Source organism: Rattus rattus, chromosome 4 (genome assembly GCF_011064425.1).
Source record: "Rattus rattus isolate New Zealand chromosome 4, Rrattus_CSIRO_v1, whole genome shotgun sequence".
Lineage (NCBI taxonomy): Eukaryota > Metazoa > Chordata > Mammalia > Rodentia > Muridae > Rattus > Rattus rattus.
Window position 1 is genome coordinate 124,302,948 of NC_046157.1, and position 12,318 is coordinate 124,315,265.

The window sequence follows — 12,318 nt, forward strand, 5'->3', positions numbered from 1 at the left end:
TGCTGCAAAGCCAATAACTTTATTTCACTAGGTAAGACTCAGCAGGGTTTGCTCCTAATTCCAATGAAGATCTGGCTCTGGGAGCCACCTAACAGAATTGCACATTTGTATCCTTCCTCGGGGAACTGGCACAGAGTAGTTGAACAGTGATCAGCCATGTTAGAGACTTAGTTTTAAGGTCCCTTCTCTTCTACCACAGAAGTTTCCGTGCAAACTTGTGTTCTAACACAGTCAGACATTCTGTTCCATGAACAACACAACTTCAGTTCTTAAAGGATTTCTATTGAGTGTTTCAATAGGATTCAGCTAGCATTATTTAAATCTATTTCTATGAACCAACTGTTATAAAAACTTATAATGAGAAGAGACCTAAATAATAAAAGGAAGCTTTGAAAGTGCGGCTACTGCCTCCTCAAAGAACATCATTAAAAAAAAATCGTTCACATAGGCGATGTTTGGTTCAGCGATTTAGTCTGAGTTTGTATAAAACATCTGATGTGAGCAGAAATGTGTCATAACTTTGAACAGGAGCAAAACAGAGCCCAAAGTTATGAGGACCCTAACTGAATAGATAAGAGATGCAATTAGGCTGAGGAGGCTCCCCAGTAGCATGATCCCTGAAAGTATAATTTCCCTCTCAGGAGATGAGACTTTTTCTTTCTCACAAGTCTCAGAAGAGACCGATCCCCACCTTATTTGTGGAACTTTAACAATTCTAGTATAGCCCAACTCTTACTTTAAAAACACATATGTGTATTTGAAACAGAGAATGGAGAGAACCTTGATAGACTAAGGTCCTTGCTGGCTGATTGTGGCTCTTTCTGGGAAACAGAACTGGGTTATTTAATATCACCTGATTTCTAGGCATGATTCTCATAGTTCCTAGCTGCAAAGGCTGTTGTAAGCCTTAGAACAACTGCTGTTCTGAAACTAAGTCAATACTTTATGTACTGCTATGCCAAGCTCTTTCCCCTATAAAATTTGCTCTGTAAGTCATTTGGCCTAAATTTGAAATGGAATTAAGAAATAAATATAATTATCCACATCATTGAAGAATAGTCTCTTGGAGAGTCCAAAACAGTAGACAGCACATATAATTTGTAGGTTGTTTTGGAATGAATTGAGTGAGTCTATTTCACTAGTATTTTTATTGATGATGATGATGATGTTGATGATGATGATGATGATGATGATGACAGTAGTCCTGATTGCAATGAAGATAACAGTTTCCTAGGACAATATTACGGTTAGCTGTTTCCTGACTGTTTATCAATTCATGGAGGAGGTAAAGAGCTGAGAAGCCTTTAATGTTGCAGAAAACACAGTTTCAATCCCAGAATACAATTCTTTTATTTCACACTCATGGCTAAGAGTTAATGGCTTCCTAGCACTGTTGATGGGATGCCTTGGTAACTCTTGATGGTCCTTTCTATAGAAGATAAGTAACTACTTATTTTAAGTATCTTGTTAATAAGTTCTTATAGTCTGCCTGTTGCTTGTCCTCATGTCTCCACAGATATAGTTCACTAAAAGTAGTAAGCAATACCAAGCGAACATGTGCAACAGTGTGGATTTGTGTAAGGGGACAGGTGTGGGGACAGGAGTGGAATTTGTCCAAAGGTTGCTTCAGTTCATTCAGATTTCACTGGGCTCTTCAATTAAACCTGGAATGAACCCATTGGTACAAGACTGTAGAAGAGCTGCAGTAGCACAGGGGCGACCAAGCTGCTGACATGAGCCGGGATGGGTACTTCCCTACAAAGTACAAAGAACTTGCTGGCTTAAATTAATAGTGTGATCTTTCTGGAATATTTTACTTCTGGAATAAAAAATGGAGAGCACTATCAGTCTTCCTTTAAGTGGAACATACCTAACATATGATACGAAGCTTTGGTCATCTGAAAATGTAATTTTTAAGAAAAGTATTGGGGACTTTTAATAATTTGCCTATGAAATGTTGTCTAGAAATGTTTTGTAACTCCACCAGATATTAATGATGCAGGAACAGCCCTGCGCAGAGATCCTCATCTCAGTATCTGTGGGATAATATTTGACATTCCTTTTATGTTTGATGTGATTAAGCAGTAGCAAGTTCATACTCACAAGTATGAAGAGTGTGTTGACAAAACTGCTATGGATTATTTTACAACCCCCAAAATTAAACCTTCTTTCAAAACCTATTCATTTTCCCTTGTTATTAGTCAAATTCTTTTGGTTCATTAGTTTTAAAAATAACAATTTTAGTAGTAGCTTTGGGTAAAACCTTTGGAGGTTTCAGAATGCAGAAGGACCGTTCTCAGTACAGTTTGAGGTCTACAACAAGGAGTTCTCCTGGAGATGGTGCGTGGATGCTCCTAGAGAAACCCCCAGGATTGCTTCATGTTTGTCCAAGAGAATAAGTTGCCTGGATGGGGCCCAGCAGAAACCCAGAGAGAGGAGGGTCACAGACTGTCAAAAGTTCTGGCAGGGGGAGGCTTCCAGCCTTGGGCCTGCTCCATTTACACGGATTTGAAGGCAGAAGTGTTCTTAGTGCCTAGATGCTTGCGCCAAACTCCTCAGCTTCATGCCTTGAACAGCTACAGTCTCAGAGAATAGCCTCATTTCTACTGAGATTTCCATATAATCCACATAATTAGTTAGCTGAGGGAAGCCCTCTAGGTGATTGCAAATCAGTGTGGAGACATTACAAATTTGGCTCATATGAGTTTCTCAGAAAAGGGAAGTTAACTCTGAGTGAGTTCAGGGTTTAGATCTGAGTCTGCAAGTCTGATAGCCCTGACTGCCTTTCATAACGGTAGTCGTCGCTATCCTGCCCCAGTTACCAATCTCCAAGAACACTGCACTCTTAGTTCAGTGTTTCACAAGGCCTATCATTCTGGTCCCACCATCTACTTCCCAGAGCTGTGCTACGCTTGTTCCCCAGCTCTGCACCTCAGAGACAGTGTTCTGTATGATTCTGTCCTCCTTGCAGTTTATAGGTAATGTCACCATTTCCTTTTCCAATCCAGTGCCGTTTCCCCACATTTTCTGAGCCTGGAGTTTGACTCCTCTTGATCATATTTGATTTTAAACTATGTGTGTGTAGGTTGTGTGTGTGTGTGTGTGTGTGTGTGTGCATGCATCTGTGTGTGTGTGTTCACATGAACAAGTGGTAGAAACAAGCTATCTCCATGCCACAGTATTTGAAAACATGGACTCTATGAGAGATTAAGTTTTACATGTATTTAAAAACACCTTGGAATGATTGTGTTTGCACGTGGTCGAAGCACCAAGCTACGAGGAACATGTTTATAATGCACTGGTTGAGGTGGGCACCCATGTTGGGGGTCTAGTCAACACATTCAGGAAAGATTCAGGGTGCTCTCAGAATGTTTTTTTTGTTTGTTTTTTGTTTTGTTTTGTTTTGTTTTCCCTGGAGCTGAGGACCGAACCCAGGGTCTTGTGCTTGCTAGGCAAGCGCTCTACCACTGAGCTAAATCCTCAACCCTCAGAATGTTTTTAAACAGTGAGAATTTTAGGGAAAACAATTGTCTTAAACTTTTTCAAGGTTTTGGGAAGTGTCTACTGTTCCAGGCCTATACATTCAATTCCTACCTGTACTACATTCTCCCTACCAGGATAAGTAATGAGGCAGGGGTGGGGATCCTAAGGGTGAATTCGGGAGGAGCACTGTGTCATTTTCACTGACAATAGGGGCACATTTGAGTTCAGAGATGTTTGTTGCCAGCACTAGATAGTGCTATCTTTTCTTTATGATCATCTTGCTGAAAACATTTATTTTTACTTCTTAATGATGTATGCACATGTGCTAGTCCTCACATGTGAGACTGACATATCTTTGTGAACAATGTTTTACATCAACAGGAATATACTATGTACTGTGTTCTTGTAATTTTTTTCTTGGTCACCTATCCCATGTGTTTTTTTAAATTAATAAATGCATGGTCTTTTAAACACATACATTGAATTATAAACAACTAATTTTTTACAGTTAAATTGACATTATTATTTTCAATGATGTCTGTTTATATCATCCTATATACATGTAAGCTCATAATGGTCATGTGATCATATTGTTATGACGTATACAGAAAAGAGGAAAATTGGATGTGTGAAATTTAGATATATTATTGTACTGACAGTGTAGACATAAGTGATTGGGAAATATTACTTTAATATTTGTTAGTTGAAGAGTCGGCCAAAGACTTTTGCAACAGTTGTTGAATGACATGAGCAGGAATAGTTATGAAAAACTACTGTGCTTAAGTTCATAGGTGCTGAATTTACATTTAAACCTTGGACACAGGGCATACTTCGCAAAAAAGATCATATTTCCCATAAACATAAATTCATTTTCACTTTTGGACCGAAATTAAACAATAAGACTACCTATCTCATTAGTTTCTGGTTAGTAGCTTACAAAATGTCTTTTAATGCAAAATTTAAGTGTTTCCAGTTAGGGCACGATGGAAACACATCGTTTCCATCATTTCTTTTGCACAGACAGAGCAACAGAATCAGAAAAGTCAAAGAGTCAGCACAAGTGTAACAACCGAGACCAGCTCAACCAGTGCGCAAACTCAGTTTTCCTTGATTTTTCAGCAAACACCATCAAAACAGCAGAAGAGAAAGGTCAGGGAAAAGAAAGGTCGATGGAGAGGTAACACCTTCAGGTGGGAAAACGGATTCAGAAACGAGCATTGCAAACAGGGAAAGTGCACATAAATAGTGCACATAAATAGTGCAGAATGCATTTACGAACTGGGGCATAAACACAGTTTCCCAGAGTGTCTCTTAGGACCCAAGGCAACTTTTCAGCCTAAGACTTCATCCAGATTCCAAATAGTGCTTCTTTATCTATAGGTGTGAACATAGCACAGGATTATAGGTGACCAGTTACATGATTTTTGGGAGGAAAAAAAATGAAAGCCTAGTGCTCACGAATGCAGGAAAACTGTGACTTAAGAGTTTGCAGGCTTTTAGAGATTTGCAGCAGTCCTATTCCCAGAGGGGAACATACTTAAATTGAGACATTCTTTTCCCCCTCAGAAATCTTGACATTTAACTTCATTTTCCGGGCTTAAGTGTTCCAGGACAGTCTAGTGGCACTGTAATAGCCTGGGCATATGTTTTTATTTGTTTCAGGGATGATACCAATATTCGTGGTACAAACTGCTGCCCATATTTTCCGCTATTAATTTCTTACGGATCAGATTATTGGCCCGGATATAACATGTTTTCCAGCGAAGTGCTCCTTGTGTTTATGGGCAAAGGGCAAAAGCTTCCATTTTAAATGTAGATTTCTGCCACACAAGAATTAATTCATGTTACAAATATGATATGAAACCTGATATTCCTGCCTGTATATCTGGAGTGGAGGAACCAAGAAGGGAAATAGTCAGCAAATCAAGCAACTGTCCCATTTGCACACGTAGGTGGATGTAAAGCATGGTAGCCAGTTCCAGGCCAGCCATTTATAGCTCTTTGAACCTCCTGGGTATTACTCCTAGCATTTGTAACCTTGTTTTATGGGCTGACATGAAAAGAAACAGGGTAATGTGAATTAATCTTTGTAAACTCCAAATTATCGCAGAGAAACTGGGAATTTTTTTTTAATTAATGGGAGATTTATTGGTAGCACTACACTACTTGGGATTCTCTGCTGCGTAAAGAAACAGGAAACAATGGAAGGGTTGTGTGCGCATGGGAGTGAGTGTGTGTGTGTGTGTGTGTGTGTGTGTGTGTGCACATGTGCTTATCCATGTGTGCATGTGTATGGATATTTATGTGTGCATACCTATTAGCGTGTGCAGGCATGTGTAAGTCGAAGGACTACTTCTCCTGTGGTTCCTCAGATGCTGGCTGCCTTGTTTTCTTGAGACAGGGTCTCTCACTGGGCTCACCAAGTAGGTTAGGTTGCTCGTTTGGTCGGTGAGCCTGGTGAGCCTTAGGGATTCTCCCATCTGTGCTTCTCCAGAGCCAAGATTACTGCTGCACATCTAGTCTTGTCTACATGGTTTCTGAGGACCAACCACACCTCCTCAAATCTGCAATGTGAACACTTTACTGACTGAGTCTCTGCCCCAGCTCACGAAGTATATTTTAAAGTCAAATGAAGTAGCACTTAGGGATGGTGACGGTGTTTACCGGTCACAGAGCACGTCAGGTGATTTCACAGCAGCATCAGCAGCACAGCAGAGCATTCTTACGTTTGAAACTCTCAAAGGGTTAAGCGCAGGCTGTGGTGTCCACTCCCCAGCTCCAGAGTTTTAGGCAGTTAAACCCCTGGTTGCTCACGCTTGCTGGCTTCCGCAATTAGTAGCGCGGTCTTGAACCTCAGCTCTGCCACGCACTCTCTTTCACTTAATCTCTTTGAACCTCCATTTCTCACCTGTCCGATGCTTCTAATATCTCCTCACATTTCTGTTGTGAAGACCGAAGGAGACAACGTGCGTGGAAAGGCTCTGTAAATTGCAACGGCCTCCACAAAGAACGAGTTATTTGGCAATTCACTTAGACTCCGTTGATACCCTTTCAGGATGTCAGTCTCTTCTTTGTGTGGGAAATAGGCTGATGGGAAACTAATAGGATAGGGAGGATTTGGTTTGTGAGTCTGGATTCTTTCTTCCAGGTTTCAGACTTGTGCATAATATCTCAATTACTGTTTAAAGAGAAGCACGTCTCTAAAAGAAATGTTTCCTAAAACATAAGACTCCTCAAAGCGACAAGAGACGGTGGATTGCCACAAAGCAACTTGCAGGGAGATAGGTAGACTCTGTTCGAACTAGACCCAGAGAAGGGAGGCTTTTCTGTGGCTTTTCTGAAGGCACAGAGAGCCTTGGATTTTTCTTTCTCATTGACCAACATGAAAACCCGGGACTTTCTCCAGCTACATTCACACTGAACACAATCTATCTAACCCAGGTACTGCCTGTCCTGTTACACATGTTCCAGGTCTTTATCCTGCTCACGCTGGAGGAATAAACTAGACTTGCTTTCCTTATAGATTCTCCTATCATTTTCCTGTGTTATTAATCCCTCCCAATTTTGGAATACGTATGAATGGAACTCATTACAGCAGTCAGTCTAAATACTGTATCATTGAGATATATATATCTTACTTTGTGTGCCCTAGAATTTTATAAAAAAATTATTCAAAAATCCTCAGTCATACAGAAAACTTCTTGGGATATTTTATAAATATCACTGTTGAAGATTCTATCTATTTACGTTCCTTAGTTATGGTTCATAAAAAGATCCATGCTAAATATTTCACATATAATTTAGCAAAGTTAACTTTCTCTTTGGTCTCCAAAATTATTTTTATTCATTTTTTTCCCAGACAGTGAAGACCCAGGTTCCTTTCACAGACGCTGAGGCTTCTGTGCTGTCTTCTGTAGAGCCTGGGACAGCATGGCTGCATAGCAGGACTCTATGGATATTTGTGAAGTAAATTGACTCAACCATAATTTCTTTCTTATACTGGTTGCAAGGAGGCTTAGGGCTAAGTGCTCTAACAGTAGTAGCCAGGCTCTGCATGTATTTTTTTACCCTAACAGTTGGGCCTTTCCTGTTTTCAATCTCTGTTCAAAGACCCTCATTGACTGTAGTTTAATTATAAAAACTCTGCAAATCCTTTTTGAAAACTTGTATAGGATACCCCAAAATAAAACACATTTTAATTTTTAGATTATAAAAACTAAAGTAGTTGAAATTTATGATTTTTTGAACATCCAACAAGCTATAGAATTAAGTACATTTTCACTGGAAAAATATGTGACCATGTTTTCCAAGCCTTGATGAGACAAACAGAATCCCATCAGGAGACACACATAGATCACATCTGACACAGAGGAGCGATGTTCAAATTCACTTTCCTTTTAGTGCAAGACTTGATGAGGACACACACACACACGCACACACGCACACACACACACACACACACACACAGTGCTATCTTAAGTGTTCACTAGGGAAGATTAATATTATTATATGGTAAAGGCAGGAAGTCCTAGCTTTGTGATTTAGAAAATTCGTGGGTTTGAACTCTTTCTGTAGTGAAAGGACAGACTTAAATCTAAGCGTATGTCTTCAACTGATGGGGGAGAATGGTATCAATTGGTCTGTTTCGTTTCTACGGCACGAACTTGTCATTGGGCCTGGAACACAGACAGGCAAAGCCTCTGATTCAATGACTTGGATCTTATTAAAAGAGAGAGGACAGAGGGGTGGGAGTGTGGGGAGGAGGGGGGGTGATTCCAGACAGCCCAGACAGATAGTAATTCTGCTTGGCATAAGCTGGAATTTTTTCAGTTTTCTGATGTGGACTATGTTTTTGTGTCTATGAGGATCATAGATTCCTGTCTCCATGCAAGGCAGCCTTTCTCGTTTCCTGCACATATTACCTTTGTTTCACCTCATACTTTCTTATTTATTTATTTTTAAATTAAAATTGTAATCCAGTCTCTGTCGGTCCTGGCCGCAGTCTTTCTTTTAGATGTTACTAAAGGCGGTTTAATAGATTTAAGATTCAGACTTCCTTTAAAGATGATAGCCACTTTTGTACTTAGAAACAAGTGTTACCAGCTTTTAAAGTAGGCGCAAAAATGAAATGGGAGGGCATGGTCAGTGTGCCTAAGGTTACAGTACTCATGCCACATCTGGAAAGATGTGTAAGTTACAATTGTTACTTCCTTCCAGTGGGAACATCCGTCCGTGAACATTTGTTTAACAAGGGAAGTTGCTGTGACATCAAATTAATTGTGAGCACAGAGCAGACTTCTAGGCATGTGAGTCATACAGTTCCTGTTTACCCTCCCTGGAGAGTTTATAACATGTGAAATATAAATCATGAGGACAATAACATATTGATTCTTCATTTGATTCTTTTAGATTTTCATGTCTATGTCCCAATCTTGGGAAAATGAAAATCCCACTAGATGCTTGGAGATGTTGAGAAACATGATTATTTCAATGTTTTCTAATAGAATATATTTCAATAAAACCATGTATAGGAACCATTTGTAGCTAACTTCAGGGAGGACTTATAGTATTCAGTCCATGTTTAACTATGAGTTGCAAGTTTCAATGAATATTTTTGCTTCTATATTTTTTTTGAATTTAGCAAGCATGTATGTTTAAACATAACCTTAAAAATTGTTGCATTTATTTCTATGTTTCTGTGCATGCCCAGAATCAGTGTGGAGATAGGGGTTAGAGGGAGACAAGCAGGAGTTGGTTTGTCCTGGGGACGAAACACTGACCATTAGAGTTGATAGCAAGTGCTTTTACCTGATCAGCCTGACAATCTTCAATCATGACAATTTTTATCTTACAAGATTTTCTTTTGTCAAAGTAGAGAAATCTGTAGGATGCGGAATGACCTGATCATTTGCATGGGGAAATTGTCTCTTTTCTTTCTATGTCCATTAAATTTAGGATGGAAAACAGTCTGTGCAGCTCATATGTGCCTAGGTGTGGGGCCACTGAGAGGGGCATGGGAAACCCTGCCTACATCCCCCAGCAGAGTTACCCTCCTTTCCTCAGCAACCATCAACAGCTGGACTCACTGGATCATGAATAACAGGAAAAAAATTAGCCCAAACTTGACCCCTAGATGCCTAGAAATTGGGAGGATGGAATGATGAGAGACAAAGAGGTTACTGGGAGAGAATCAGAGGAGGTAATAGTGGCAACCAACCAGATCGTTTCAAAATGTGTAGTGTTTAAATGCTGAACGAACTGTTTTTCAAGAAAAAAATGGAGGAAAACACCGAAATGTTAAAATAAAAAATATAAAACAAGTGAACTAAAAATCATGGTAATCAACATCAGTGGTTAAGTGACTGAAATAAAGTCTAAGTAAATTCAGGGTAGAAATGAAGCCCACTGTTTTCTTTGAAGGTGACCTGTGGGATGCAATGTGAATGGTGGTGAGGAGCAGATTGGTATTTCCTGGGACAAATGTGTGCATAGGCATTGCACAGGATGCGATGAACCTCCAGGGTTCCTTGTTGGGGAAGAAAATCCTCAGGGAAAGACTTGGCTCTTTTGTAAATCCTGTGGTGTTTGGCTCAAGGAAGAAGACAGTCACAGAGGCAACAGTTTTGAAGATTTTTCCAAATAAATTAGTTTTTATAGGAAATATAAAGTTATTGTAAATGCATTTAATAGAAGTAAGTAGCTTATAATACCACCAAGATAGTTGTTTATAATAAAATATAATATTCCTATTTGGTTCTATTTAAATCTTTAAGCATAAAGTGCCACTCTCAGATATTATATGTCACTATTATATTTTATTACTTTAATAATTTTCTATGGCTCAACATATTGGTGGAGGATAGTTTTAGGAACACTAGTCCTGCAAAATCTTTTACAAAAATGTGTCATTCTTCAAGTAATTCTGATGCATGTTGCATACTATAAGATGTGTGAAATATTTAAGAGATGATTATAGTGATGTGATTTTTAAAAGCATTTTTTGAGATGAATAAAATTAATTAACATGATTTTTTAGCATTTTATTGCATCTATTTATTACAGGTGGAGACATAGATAGATAGATAGATAGATAGATAGACAGACAGACAGACAGACAGATAGCTAGAATGTAGCCATGAGTTGATGTAACTGTTTTTCTTTAAGATAATTATGTGAGGATTTGTGATATTATACTACATGCATTTGTGTGAATTTCACACATTAGAAATTTTAAAAAAGGTAAAAGAAAATGGCCGTCCATATTCATGAGCTCTGTATTCATAGATTCAAGTAATTGTAGACAAAATGTATGTAAAGTACTTGCATCTTTCAGAATGTGTACAGAGAGTTTTTAAAATCATTATTTCTTAAGTGATACAATACCAAAAATATTTTCATAGACTTTATATTGTATTCAGTACCATAAATTATCTAGAGATGATTTAAGCCATAGAAGAATATGCACATGCTAATATGTAAACACCACGCCAGTTTATAAGAGACTATAGTCTCTTTAGATTTGGATGTTTGTAAAGGGTTGGAACCAGTCCCAGAACCCACTCTCCGAGAGATGATTTTACACAAAACATGCATCTTTGTAAAGACTATATAATGGAAGGAAGCAAGGAAAGCTGGAGAGATCAATTGTTTATGGTAACACTTCCTAAATGTTTGTACTGGATTCTAGGCTGTTCTTCTTAAGAAGCATTGTTAATATCTGCAGTGGTGTTTTGGGAATAGTTATATGCACATATAATAGAGCCAACGTTAATATATGACATAACTGGTAGTTTCAGGCACTTAGAATATGTCAATCTTATCTAGATGCTGAAAACATTAAGGCAAAATATGCAAAGGTTAAATTCCTCTTATGTCCACATTCTGATGTATGCAGGTAATTAAAATATCACCAGGACTTTGTTCATGTGTAAACATAATGACAATTATCACGAAGTAAAATAAAATAACGAATCAGAAGAAAAAAAATGGTAGTATACAGTTTGAAGGACCAAAAGCAATTGATTTGGTTTGAATACTAGTTATGAAATTGGTTACAAGTATTCAGTAGATAAATAAAAAGTTGTGTTTAAGAATTCCTTGAAGCTGGACTTGGTGGCACATATCTTTAATCCCAGCACTACTGAGGCAGGGGCAGGTAGATTTCTTTGAGTCTGAGGCCAGCCTGGTTTACATAGCGTTTTCTAAAAGAGCCAGGGTTAAACAGAGAAACGCTGTCTCAAAACAGCAAAAATGAATGTGTAAACAAACAAACAAACAAACAAATATTCATTGAATACTTTTATAAAACTAAGTTTTATTTTTATAATTTTACCTTAAACTCTCATAAATTATAGCCATCTGATAATATGCTAATTGCTTCCCCATCAGTTATTTCTCACTGTCAAAGAGTTAAATTAGGTAGCACTTTTATTACTCAAAGTAGCTTCCATAGCTGCTAAATAAATTTATACTTTCACATAAAGTTTATTATAACTTTGTATGTCTGAGAAGCTGCATTCTAGAATCTAAATACATGAGACACATTAGTTTCTTTAAAAGCTAAATTATGCGTGACTTTTAACTCTGAGTCTTCACAGTAGCCTGTGTTAGCTTCTGCAACTCTCTTTATCTCTATCTTGTCAGGGATCAGCAAACTTTCCACTGTTGACTTTTATGAAAATTCAAACAAGAACATTTGCATTTATTACAATATACTGCCAAACCTTGCATTAATTTCCATTGATGCCCATTAATTTGATAAATGTTTTGTCATTTGTACCATTTACACTGTCAAAACAAGTTAATTATATCCTACTGACATCTTTGACAATCGCT

General features: G+C 38.2%; 1 protein-coding gene across 2 annotated transcripts in view; it reads right to left on the minus strand.

Annotated features, from left to right (window-relative positions):
• Nucleotides 1-12,318, minus strand: part of Tmeff2 (transmembrane protein with EGF like and two follistatin like domains 2) — a 267,840-nt gene that overhangs the window by 44,564 nt on the left and 210,958 nt on the right. The gene's annotated exons all lie outside the window — the stretch shown is intronic.